At 41.5% G+C, this 14232-nt stretch overlaps 1 long non-coding RNA gene across 1 annotated transcript; it reads right to left on the reverse strand.

Moving 5' to 3' along the window:
• Positions 1-965: 965 nt before the first annotated feature.
• On the reverse strand, positions 966-2691 carry LOC140737621 (uncharacterized). The gene is made up of 3 exons (XR_012101200.1): positions 2529-2691; positions 1806-1888; positions 966-1472 (listed from the first exon to the last, which is right to left on the reverse strand). It is a non-coding gene; the product is annotated as an uncharacterized lncRNA (long non-coding RNA).
• Between the last annotated feature and the right edge of the window lie 11541 nt (positions 2692-14232).

The following is a 14232-nucleotide window of genomic DNA, read 5'->3' on the forward strand; positions in this document are numbered from 1 at the left end:
ACTCTTCTGAGGAAAGGATGCACATGTGAAAAATAAAGAGAATCTCTTTACTGATTTTTTCTTCCTGAAGCTATCTGTAATCTTCGTGCAACCTGTTCTAATCATCTGTGACAAACATTAACACGTTTCTGTCAGCGAACTCAATTTGTTTTTGGCTCTTTGCCACTTCATTTCTAAAAGAACACAAGAAGTTTGTCACCAATCACCAGTGCTAACTATGCATTACAGTAGCAACCGCATTCAGCTTCTCACGTTCCATCCCACAAAGGAACTGAATTCCGTTGTTGGGCGCGATGCTATTACAGCTCGGGGCACTCGGGAATTTGGAATTCTGTAAGGAATCTCTATACGTCCTCTGTGTGGAATGTGTGGGTTTTACCGACAGTCCAAAGACAAGCCGGGTAGGTTAACTGGTCATTGTAAATTGTCCTGTGATTAGGTTTGAGTTAAACAGGTTTGTTGAGGGTTGCGGGACAGAACAGCTTGAACCCACACATTCTGCACAGAGGATATACAGAGACTTCTTGCAGAGCAGCACCGGAATTGAATTCCGAATTCCCAAATGCCCTGAGTAGCTTGAAGGACTGGTAGGGCATACTCTGTGCTGGATCGCTAAATAAATAAAAATTATAAAGTACTTTTAGTGCAAGAGGCTAGGAGCAAATTTCTACCTCACAAAGAGGCTATTTTGCTTTGCAGATGTTGGACCAGTCTCTAAGTATGACAACAACATCTGTAATAAAACTATAAGGCAGAATGACATTATTTTAAGGTTCAAAGGTCGAATTTAATGTCAGAGAAATGTATACAATATACACCCTGAAATGCTTTTTCTTCACAAACATCCACGTGAACAGAGAAGTGCCGACAGATAAACGTAAGATCCCCAATGTCACACCTCCCAGCTCCCCCCCCCGAGCATAAGCGGCAACGAGCAACTACCCCCCTCCCCCACCAGTAAAAAAAAACACGATACCATCACCGAGCCCAAGCGTGTGCTAAGCAGTAGCAAAGACACAGACCAAAGTTACCCCAAAGGCTTCGCATTTCATCCAACATTCGACAAACCACAGGATCTCTCTTTCCCTGGCAAGGGAGAAGGAGGTGTCCCCCATTTTCATAGCAAGCGGGAGACATAACAATAACCAGCTGGTACATGATGTTAAAAGTCTGTTTTGTCGCTTTTTTCAAGCTCTGTGTCTGAGGATCGCAAAGACCTTGGGTCTTCAGGCCCACAGCAAAAGATTTTCCAGCCTCCCCGACGACACACGAGTCTCCTGCTGTGACACCGACCCTCAATCCGCCCGTCTCCAGAGCCCCGAGATCTCAGGCTTCCAAACACGATTGTGACTCTCAGGCCGAACCCTTGGCATGTCGAATAACGGCCAGTCGTGGAACCCCGAGAACGGGTCCCATTCCCACAAAGAACCAAAGCCTGCATGTAACTCCAGGTCAGGGTCTTCAAAAGAACCCTGAAAGGGCAAAATAAAGATATTAAAGGTAGAAATAGAACTGTTTCTGAAGCTGCAAGCAAAGGAGTCATCGTTAGGCGCCATTATCCCTACTAAACTCATGACAAAGATTTCTTAAAATATCTATCTCTAGCCTAGTAACAAAATTAAATATACCAGAACTTAAATAAAGCACACAGTATTGTACTGATTGCTTCATTTTCAAGTTCAAGTTTATTGTCATTCAACCACGCACATGTATACAACCAAACCCAACATTGTTCCTCTGGGGTCAAGGGCAAAACACAGTAGATGTAGTCACACACAGCAAAGAAAGTTACGATCAGCACCTACTGTCACAAGAAAGTCTGCAGATGCTGGAAATCCAACGCATCAGCCACAAAATGCTGGAGGAACTCAGCAAGGACAGACAGCATCTATAGAAATGAATAACAGTTGAAATTTCAGGCTGTGAGCATTCCTTGGGTCTGGAAAGGAAGGGGGGAGGGTAGGAAAGCTTGAAGGTCATAGGTGAAGCCAGGTGGGTGGGGAGGGTAAAGAGCTGGGGAGGGAGGAAGGGATCTTATAGGAGCGGAGAGTGGACCATGGGAGAAATGGAAGGAAGAGGGGACCCAGGGGGAGGTGATAGGCAGATGTGAACAGGTGAGAGGCCAGAGTGGGGAATAGAAGAAGGGGAAAGGGGACGAGAAAATTTTAAATAATATTAGCACAAATCCTTGAGAGGCAAGGCCTGAAGATTGACGGGTTGACATGAAGTGCAAGCTTCCCCTTTATGTAAGATGCTATAACATTACTGGCACTGTTACAATAAAACAAACAGTCGTATAAACATGTGAAACAGTCGCAATAAAAGATGAAAAGTTACTGGTGCAGGATGAGAGTGTGTCTGTGAGCTGGGGAGTGGAGGGGTTGGGCAGCAGGACAGCCATACAGGATGTACACGAGTGCTGGGTGACAGCAGGGTCATATCTTTTAACCAAATAGGAGAAAAAGGGGGAACAAGAACTATAAACACAAGGTATTCTGCAGATGCTGGAAATCCAGAACAACACATACAAAATTTTGGAGGAATTCAGCAGGTCAGGCAGCATCCATGGATAGTTGACGTTTCAGGCTGAGACCCTTGATCAGCACTGGAAAGGAAGGGGGAAGACACCACAATAAATAAGTGAGGGAGAGGAAGGGGAGGTGATAGATGAAGCTAGGTTGGCGGTAAAGAAGGAACCTGACAGGAGAGGAGAGTGAGAAAGGGAAGGAAGAAGATATTGCTCAATTATTGAGACCATCTTGTATTACAAAGACAGTGTAAAATACAAAGCAACATCTCTGAAACCTTTCTCCGTGAAGAGTGTTCAGTGTAATATTTAAATTTGTGTCAAACAATAAATCAGACACAGACAGGGAAACATTTATTTCGGCGCCGATCAGGTGGGTGACACTCATTAAATGAACTGAGGCAAATGATCCTAGTCATTTGCTCTTAGAGCTGAATTTATCATCTTGTACATGAGCTGAGCCAGTTTTCACTACTTTGAATTCAATTAACAATCAGTTTCATTTTTTTTAACCATTTTTCATGTTGTCTTGTTTCAGGGAAAAATGTATTTGCAGTTTAGCAGATTTCAGACCATACAAAATACACTCAGTGGCCGCTTTTATTAGTTACCTCCTGTACCCAATAACGTGACTATTGAGTGTATGTTCATGGTCAGCCCACCCACTTCAGGGTTCGGTGTGCTCGCTCAGAGACTGCACACCACTGTTGTAACACGTAGTTATTTGAGTTACTGTTACCGTCCTGTTAGCTTGAGCCAGTATCCTTCCTGATCTGCCTTTTAGCACTTTAGTTGGAAAAAAGTAAATTCTCATATTTCACAGGAAAGACTATTCTTTTAAAAAGCTATTAGATTTATTTTGATCCTTTGAAGAGATTTCATTAATTTTATATAGATGGCTATGGTTAGTAAATCACTTGATGGCCTAATTCTGCACATATATATTATGGGCTTGAGACCATAGGACCATAAGTCATACAAGCAGAATTAGGCCATTTAGCCCATCAAGTCTGTTCCAACATTCCATTATGGCTGATTTATTATCTCTCTCAACCCCATTCTCCTGCCTTCTTCCAAAATGTTTGACACTCTAACTAATCAACTTTTTTGTTAAATATACCCAAAGACTTGGCCTCCACAGCTGTCTGTGTCAACGAATTCCACAGATTCACCACCCTCTGGCTAAAGAAATTCCACTTATCCAATTTAAAGAAGCGTCTTAGTATGCTGAGGCTGTGCTCTCTGGCCCTGGACTCATCCACTACAGTACCCTAGTCTTCCAGGAACTGGGTCCAATAACCTAAATGGTGTGTTCAAACACTAGCATGGTGGGTTGAGAACTGGATACAGATATTGACTAATTGGTAATGTTGTGAATGTTCAAATGGCTTACATGCATGATCAATCACCAATCACATTACAATAATACAGGTGTTAAGAATCTATGCCAATAATACTTCAGAATTAGTAAAGCAATTGACCAATAGTAACTGTCATCCTAGAATCCTTTATTTGCATCCTTGGTTTACCTAATGGCTCCAGTCCTCAGCTGGGCAAAGGGGAGCTCATCATCTTTATGAGCCATGTGGTATGACATGGGCAATCATTGTCTTTCCATGACCATGACAGCTGTTGGCAATTTTTTCCACAGAAGTGGTTCCTTTTTTCTGCATAGTGTCTTAACAAGACAGGTGACTCCAGCCATTATCAATACTCTTCAGAAGCCCCATTCTGCCTAGTGTCAGTGGACGCATAAGCAGGACTCGTGATACGCACCGGCTGCTTGTGAGACCATCCCCCATCTGATCCCATGGGTGCACGTGACCCTGATCGGGAGGCTAAACAGTTGCTACACCTTGCCCAAGAGTGATCTGCAGGCCTTTGGTAGAGACCGCCCCCACCCCCCACCAACTATGGTCTTCAACTACCTTTCTTGCCTGGGTTGACTGTACACTGTCCATTAACTGGATGTTATCAGAACCCATGGCTTGTCGTGACATCCACAATGCCACAGAGTATGCTGACTGTATATGTCCCGATACAGTGGAATAAAGAGAAAGGAACACCATTCAAATCCACAATATGTGGTTGATGGCATATGCTTTGAGTCAAAGAAACACGTCCTTCGGCACAATTAGTCTGTGATCATCCTTACCACTGAATTTACAGCAATGGATTCTCACCACCCACCGAGGATGCAATGAGGGGCAGCTAATAGGAACTTCATTTCCAGCACCAAATAATGTTCTTTAAAAAATCTGTTACACAGCTGCAAGAAACAACTGATATTAAAAATTTAATCTTTCCCAAAGGAAGCAGCAATTAGATCAACTTGCTAATTTTGGGTCAATATCAATATTCACAAACATAAAAATGAATCAGATTAAAAACTTGCCCGAATTAATAATTGTTAATTAAAAGTGGGTATACAGACAACAGGAGACTGACAAACAACATTAATTTATGTTTATTCCCTAATGCCTTTACTAACTTCAATAAAAATTTATTATTACCTCTCAACTTTGCTTAATTAATTGACTGAACAGTACCAAGCCATTTGCTGAATTCAATAAAGTAACTGCTATTAAAGGAACATAATAGGAGCTTATGAAGCTGCATTTAAAGCGATCAATTTATTCCAATGGAAATAGTAATTAAGAATGGGGAAAACAGAAACAAAATGAATCACTCATATAGACTCGGCTATTGCTCTTTTGTTTTCCCTCATTTTAAAATAAATAAATATGCCAAAATAAAAATGCAATGCTTATTCTCTGAATGAAATAATTTTATAACAGATTATTTTCTCACTGCTTTTCCACCTTTTCTCGTTGTTACAAATGTTGAACCATCATAGGAACAAACTGAAATGCCACACAGCAATGCAACTCAATATAATGGGTAATTTATTAAAAACTGGTGGGCACCAGGAGTCCAGACAAAGCTGATCTCTCTGAAAATGAATTTGGTACAGCTTCTGCATTCTCAGTTGACAAGATTTTTATTTTTTTGTACAATGCAGAGTAGGCCCTACTGGGTGCCGTGCCACACAGAAACCCCCGATTTAACCCTAGCCTAATGACAGGACAATTTACAATAATCGGTACAATTAATCTACTAACCAGTACTTCTTTTGACTGGTTAGAAACCGGAGCATCCAGAGGAAACCCATTCATTCCACGGGGAGGACGTGCAGACTCCTTACAGAGGACACTAGGATATGCCAACTACTTTTGGACATAGACCATCACTATAGAGGGGACAGAAAACACTAGTTAATGGAAAACTGCTTGGATTTTAACAGTAGCTCTGATTTCCAAAACACTGAAGCTTTGCTCCAACAGAAGTTCAAATCACTCTATTCATTGAATGAACCTCAACAAATTATTCCACAGACTTAAATACACCTGAAAGTAATTTATCAAAAGAAACACACACAAAATGCTGCAGGAACTCAGCAAGTCAGGCAGCATCTATGGAAGTGAATAAACAATCAGCATTTTGGGCTGAGACCCTTATTCAAGACTGGAAAGGAAGGGGGAAGATGCTAGAATAACATGGTGGGGGAGGGAAATGGAAGGGAGTCGAGTCTGGATGGGCACACTCTCTCTGACTCTTCGTCTATGTGCTCACCCTGGCTCGACACCTCCCATCCACCCCCACCCCCACCTTCTTACTCTGGCTTCTTCCTCATCCCTAAAAAAAAATCATTTTTATTTACCAAAGGCCAGTTCAGCTAAGTTAAATTTCACTGAATGAAATTGGAGAGAACATATTGTGGGAAAATCTGAAGGAAAGTCAGCACTGTGAAAAACACATTGTAACTCATACTCAGGAGAATATCATCTTCACACTCTCTTATACAAAACTGGCAAAGGGTTCTCAGCAGAGTGTTGCTTTAAAGCATGTTTTTGTGTGATGAGGAATGTCTGGATCTTTAGTTTTCTGTTGTGAACATTCCTTCCACATATACGTTGTCCTCAAACAAAATGGCTCCCAGCATGTGACACTGGTTTTTCAGTACCAAATATAACTAACCATTTTGTGACACTTTTGCCAGCACATTTCCTATCATGTTCATCAAAGTGAAAGCTCTCTGCATGATCCTTCGTGCCAAATTGCAATTCACCATCACAAGGCACCAATAAAAAGACACAGAGCCAAATAACATAGCAAAGCTGTCCAGTCCTGAAATGTCAACTGTTTATTCATCTCCATAGATGTTGCCTGACCTGCTGAGTTCCTCCAGCATTTTGTGTGTGTTGCTCTGGATTTCCAGCATCTACAGAATCTCTTGTGTTTATGAAAGTCATTAATTTTCTATTTTTAGATTACAGGTTTATGATTTAAATTTAAAAGGAAACAAGGCAGGAAGGCAGTGAATTATTCTTTCTGAATTCGTAGGCCATAGGTAGATCTATTACACCCACTATGAAATGGAAATTCGCAGAAACAATAATGTGTATAATCAATAAAAAAACTTACATGATTTGCAGCAAGAAATCTGGAAAGTTCTGCATGAACATCACCCTGACTCAATAAAAGTCATTTTATTGCCCAATTTCCTATATTAAATCTATTAAAATGTAGAGGATTAGCATAAGAACTGAGGAAGGCACATTTTGCAAGTGCTTCTTCTCCATTAGTGATATAACTGCACATACTTGTTCCGCACAGGTTTACTTTCTCTAAATGTTTATTTCTTCACGTTATAAATGGATGAAATGGTCTGTGTTAAGAATTGTTGCTCTGTTTCCTGTGCTTATATTCTGAATGTCCCCATTGGAAAGTTACCGCATATGGTTGCCGTGGTGACCATTACATCATCTCATTCAATGTAGCTTGACTTTATTGTGGTTGCTTTCCATTCTAATGGGGCATCTTGTTTAATAGAAACATGGCTTTTCATTAAAAGAAACAATCTATATAAAGAGTCAAGGTTCACAAACCCGGGCAAGGTTGCTGCCATGATATCTTTTACTGATCAATATGCAGATGATTGGCCCTTGGTTGAGAAGAGAACTTGTGTTTTTGAACAATTTTATTGATCAATGTTAGTTTGCAGCTGATCACGCAAAACAACTTGAATTTTCAAACATTGGCTAATTTTTTTTGTGTTTAAAATTTGTAACAATAAATTCATTGCCTGCTGGTAAGAAAAAAATCTCTTATTTGGCTATTGCGTTGAATGTTGAGTAATTGAAGAATTGCAGAATTGTACCTAATTAACATTCATATTTGTGTGACCTTGTGTTAGACAATGTGGAGCACATGCAATTAGGTTACTAATGGGGTGGACTGATTAATTTTGACTAAGATTATGCAAATATTCACAAATGGGATCTTTTACCAGGTCACCCATTGGGATGAAGATGAATGGGTTTGGATAGGACCCAGGCTGGGTTTGGATGGGAACCAAGATGTATTATCTCTATGGTATAAGATTACCTGTTAAACCTATAATGTTGCCAGTTAGATCTCTTTTCTAACAAAAGACCCTCAGTAGTGTGCTGACCTTCTAACTAACCTACTCTAAGGTCAATCTAACCCTTTCTTCCCACATAGCCCTCCATTATTCTATCATCCATTTACATAACTCTCTATTGTTCTATCTTACATGTGCCTATCTTAAAGTCTCTTAAATGTTCCTAATATATCTGCCTCTACCGCCCCCCCCCCCCCGCCCCCGGGTAGGACATTTCACACACTCACCTCTCTCTGTGAAAAAAAACTTTCTCCCCTAAACTTGCCTCCATTCACTTTAAAATTATGTATCCACATATCAGCCATTTCTATCCTGGGAACAAAGTTGTTGATTATCCTTTGAGGCTAAAATAATTCATGGAACATTTGAAAGAGAAAAGATATTCTTTTGCTTCGAAGACACTTAGCGAGTGGTGGTAACAAAGGAATTGAAAGGGACTATTATCAGTATAGTCCGAAGAAATGGAATGAGAGAAATATTACTGGAAGCTGCCTTTTGAGAGAATAAAAAATTAAAAAAAATATTGAAAAACATGCCTTACATTCTCAAGATTCAAAATTCAAGATAAAAGATTGTTTAATGTTATTTCCAGTACACAACGGTAAAGGAGAACAAAATAATTGTTACTCCAGATCCAATATAGTGCAAAAAAACACAATAAAATAAAAAAACTTAATAATCTAAATAAACACAATAAATATAAATACATAAGATAGATTTGATACATGGATTGATTATATGTCCTTAAAATGATGCTAGGCACAGGAGTGTCTGCATGGAAGGCAACTCTGACAACAAATGACAAAGTAGTGGGGGTGGGGGTGTGAAGGGGTGGGTTAATGAGTGGGTGTTGATCAACTTTACCAGGGGAAGGTTAAAAACATAGAAAACCGACAGCACAATACTGGCCCTTCAGCCCAAAATGCTGTGCTAAACGTACTTACTTTAGAAATTAGCTTGGGTTACCCATAGCCCTCCATTTTTCTAAACTCCATGTACCTATCCAGCAGTCTCTTAAAAAACCCTATCGTATCTGCTTCCACCGCCATTGCCAGTAGCCCATTCCACACACTCACCACTCTCTGCTTTAAAAACTCACCCCTGACATCTCCTCTGTACCTCCTTCCAAGCACCTTAAAACTGCGTCCTCTCGTGTTAGCCATTTCAGCCATGGGAAAAAGCCTCTGACTATCCACACGATCAATGCCTCTCATCATCTTATACACCTCTATCAGGTCACCTCTCATCATTCGTCGCTCCAAGGAGAAAAGGCCAAGTCCACTCAACCTGTTCTCATAAGGCATGCTCCCCAATCCAGGCAAAATCCTTGTAAATCTCCTCTGCACCCTTTTCTATAGTTTCCACATTCTTCCTGTGGTGAGGCGAACAGAACTGAGCACAGTACTCCAAGTGGGGTCTGACCAGGGTCCTATATAGCTGCAACATTACCTCTCGGCTCTTAAACTCAATCCCATGATTGATGAAGGCCAATGCACCGTATGCTTTCTTAACCACAGAATCAACCTGTGCATCAGCTTTAAGTGTCCTATGGACTCGGACCCCAAGATTCTTCTGATCCTCCACACTGTCAAGAGTCTTACTATTAATGGTCTATTCTGCCATCATATTTGACCTACCAAAATGAACCACCTCACACTTATCAGGGTTGAACTCCATCTGCCACTTCCCAGCCCAGTTTTGCATCCTATCGATGTCCCAGTGTAACCTCTGACAGCCCTCCACAGTATCCATAATACACCCAACCTTTGTGTCATCAACAAACTCACTAACCCATCCCTCCACTTCCTTATCCAGGTCATTATAAAAATCACAAAAAGAAGGGGTCCTAGAATAGATCCCTGAGACACAACACTGGTCACTGACCGCCATGCAGAAAATGACCCGTCTACAACCACTCTTTGCCTTCTATGGGCAAGCCAGTTCTGGATCCACAAAGCAAGTCCCCTTGGATCCCATGCCTCCTTACTTTCTCAATTAGCCTTGCATGGGCTACCTTATCAAATACCTCGCTAAAATCCATATCCACCACATTTACTGCTCTACCTTCATCAATGTGTTCAGTCATATCCTCAAAAAATTCAATCAGGCTCGTAAGGCATGACCTGCCCTTGACAAAGCCATGCTGATCATTCTTAATCATGTTATGCCTCTCCAAATGTTCATAAATCCTGCCTCTCAGGATCTTCTCCATCAACTTACCAACCACTGAAGTAGGACTCACTGGTCTATAATTTCCTGGGCTATCTCTACTCCCTTTCTTAAGTAAGGGAACAACATTCACAACCCTCCAATCCTCTGGGGCCTCTCCCGTCCCCATTGATGTTGCAAAGATTAAAGCTCAGCGATCTTCTCCCTTGCCTCCCAGAGACTTATCCAACTTGATGCTTTTCAAAAGCTTCAGCAAATTCACTTCCTTAATGTCTATATGCTCAAGCTTTTCAATCTGCTGTAAGTCATCCATGCAATTGCCAAGATCCTTTATCGTAGTGAATGCTGAAGCAAAGTATTCATTAAGTATCACTGCTATCTCCTTCTGTTCCATATACACGTTTCCACTGTCACACTTGATTGGTCCTATCCTCTCACGTCTTATCCTCTTGCTCTTCACATACCTGTAGACTGCCTTGGGGTTTTCCTTAATCCAGTCTGCCAGGGCCTTCTCATGGTCCCTTTTGGCTCCCCTAATTTCATTCTTAAGCTCCTTCCTGCTAGCTTTATAATCTTCTAGATGTCTATCATTACCTAGTTTTTTGAACCTTTCATAAAAAGGTTTTCTTCTTGACTGGATTTTCAACAGTCTTTGTACACCACAGTTCCTGTACCCTACCATCCTTTCCTTGTCTCATTGGTATGTACCTATGCAGAACACCGCACAAATATCCCCTGAACATTTGCCACATTTCTGTTATACATTTCCCCGAGAACATCTTTTCCTAATTTATGCATCCAAGTTCCTGACTGGTAGCTTCATATTTCCCCTTACTCCAATTAAACGCTTTCCTAACTTGTCTGTTTCTATCCCTCTCCAATGCTATGGTAAAGGAGATAGAATTGTGATCATTATCTCCAAAATGCTCTCCCACTGAGAGGTATGACACCTGGCCAGGTTCATTTCCCAATACCAGATCAAGTACTGCCTCTCTTGTAGGCTTATCGACATATTGTGTCAAGAAACCTTCTTGAACACACCTAACAAACTCCACCCCATCTAACCCCTTGCTCTAGGGACATGCCAATTTGGGAAATTAAAATCTCCCACCATGACAACCCTGTTATTATTACAGATTCTGTCTCCCTATCTGCTCCTCAATGTCCCTGTTACTATTAGGTGGTCTATAAAATCACCCAGTAGAGTTGTTGAACCCTTCCTGTTTCTACCTTCCACCCACAGAGACTCAGTAGACAATCCTTCCATGAGTTCCTCCTTTTGTGCGGCCATGGAGCTATCTCTGATCAGCAATGTCATGCCCCCATCTCTCTTTCCTCCCTCCCTGTCCTTTCTGGGACATCAAAAGCCTGGCTTCTCACTCCATTCCTATTTTCACTGTTGCATGGCACAGGCAGGAATCCCGAGATTACTACCTTTGAGATCCTGCTTCTCAACTTCCTTCCTAATTCCCTGTAGTCTGTTTTCCAGACCTCCTTCCTTTTCCTTCCTATGTCGTTGGTACCAATATGTACCACAACCTCTGGCTGTTCAGCTTCCTACTTCAGGATATCATGGACGCGATCAGAAGCATCCCGGACCCTGGCACCTGGGAGGCAAATAACCATCCATGTTTCTTTCTTGTATCCACAGAGTCACCTGTCTGACCCCCTAACTATAAAGTCCCCTACTACTCCTGCCTTCTTCCTTTCCCTACCCTTCTGAGCCACAGGGCCAGACTCTGTGCCAGAGGCACGGCCACTGTTGCTTCCCCCAGGTAGGCCATCCTCCCCAACAGTCCTCAAGCAGGAGTACTTATTGATAAAGGGGGCCAGCCACAGGGGTACTCTCTAGTATCCGACCCTTGCCCTTCCCTCTCCTGACTGTTACCCACTTATCTGTCTCTCGAGGCCCTGGTGTGACTACCCTGCCTATAGCTCCTCTCTATCACCTCCTCACTTTCCCTGACTAGACAAAGGTCATCGAGCTGCATCTCCAATTCCCTAATCCAGTCCCTAAGGAGCTGCAGCTCGACGCACCTGATGCAGATGTGGCCTCCTGGGAGGCTGGGAGTCTCCTGGACATCCCACATCTGACACCCAGTACAGAACACTGGCCTCACAGACATATTTCCAGTTTCTATTCTACACAGGCAGTCTACCTTGCCTCAACACGTTATCATCGCAGCCTCATTGAGCCAAAGCCCTCTTACTTTGTCTACCTCTACTTCAGCATCCCCTCTATAAATCTGTCTTTTTTAACTCTTCCCGCCAGTCTAACTCGCTGACGTCCACGCGCCTGCGCAGTCACTCCACAATTGTGCAGTTCTGAGAAGCATTGTATCATTTTGTAACAAATGTCTTTCCATAAAAAATTCATTAAGGTCAGAGAGTAGATATTCAAAATAGCATAAACGATCAAATAACCAATAAAGCTCTAGAATCAAATATAAGCAACTTCTCGAATGGATATCTGTTGTAATTCTATTATGGGAAGGAAATTGAATTTTAAAAAAACACTATCTGCCTCTAACCTAAATACCCTTTAAAGTTTTAACTTTGGGACTAACTGACTCTGCAGGAAGTGAGGCAAAGTCACAGGTAGTTAGGGTTAAAAAAATGCTTTTGGCCCATTGGCCTTCATACAGAAAATCAATGTAATGAGAACAGGAGTTGAGATGTTATGTTGAAGTTGTATAAGATGTTGGCGAGTCCTAACATCCACTTTTAGTCACCTACCAACATGAATGATGGAAATAAAGTGGAAAGAGTACAGAGGAAATGTACAACGATGTTGCCAGGTCTGGAGGACCTGAATTATAAGGAAGGGCTGAATAGTTAGAACTTTATTCCTTAGAATGTAGAAGACTGAGGGGGGGGGGGATTTGATAGTGGTATACAAAATTATGAGAAGCATAGATAGGGTAAATGCAAGCAGTCTTTTTCCACTTGTGTTAGATGAGACAACAACTAGAGATCATGGGTTAAGGGTGAAAGGTGAAATGTTGAAGGGGAACATGTGAAGAAACCTTCACTTAGAGGACGGTGACAATGTGGAATGAAGTGGCAGTGAAAGTGGTGGAATCAACTGTGATTTCAGCGTTTAAGAGAAGATTAGATATGTACACTAATGGGAGGGGTATGGATGGCTATGGTCTGGGTGCAGGTTGACAGGGGTAGGCCATTTAGGGCTCAGCATGGACTAGATGGGCCAAAGGATCTGTTTCTCTGCTGTTATTTTCTATAACTCCATTGTCTCTTTCAAGGTCATTGGTATAGTCATAACAGTATTCAAAGCCAGGAATCTTCCTCCCCACCAGGGCTGCTGCATTCAATGAGTCCCCTTGCACCTCTCCACCAAAAGGCAGGAGGAATAAGAATAATGATTATTGTCTGTCTACTTTGTCAGGCCTTACTGTTAAGGGTGACCCTTAATTTCGGTGAAAGAAGTTATTCCTTGGCAATACACTCTTGTGAAAGTATTTTGCTCCTTCTCCGAATAAAATTAAAACCATTCAAAATTTCACATAGGCTGGTGCTGCCCTTTTGCTTGTTCAGAATCCAACTGGTGATGTGTCTTTTCTGCATTCATGTGATCAAGAATATTGTAACTCTTGATACGCTATGTTGTGTAATGATAACCCTTCAACGGTAACATTACACTGCATTTGCAGGCTAAAGTAATGTTTGTAGAAGACGGTTTCCATTTTGCCTAATTTGCTCCATGTTCTTGTGCTGCTCATTTGTAACTGCAGTTTCCTTGTGGAACTTGGTTGGTTTCCTGTCACAGGAGAAGCCTTTATCACATAGGCCACTTTGGGGGTATTTCATTACCATTGCAAAAATGTACACTTGGTTAAACTGGCATGAACCTGATACTATATACTGTAAATTAAGGCAAACTGAATATATGTGATTGCAAAAGAACAACACCATTTTTATTGTACAATAATGTTTAGTAGCTCCTTTCTTTGTGAGTTGCTAACTGGGGATTGGTGGGAGGGTGGGAACTGTATCTTTTTATAATTATTATTTAATTTATTAGGCTGTCTTT

Source organism: Hemitrygon akajei, chromosome 13, assembly GCF_048418815.1.
Source record: "Hemitrygon akajei chromosome 13, sHemAka1.3, whole genome shotgun sequence".
Classification (NCBI taxonomy): Eukaryota; Metazoa; Chordata; class Chondrichthyes; order Myliobatiformes; family Dasyatidae; genus Hemitrygon; species Hemitrygon akajei.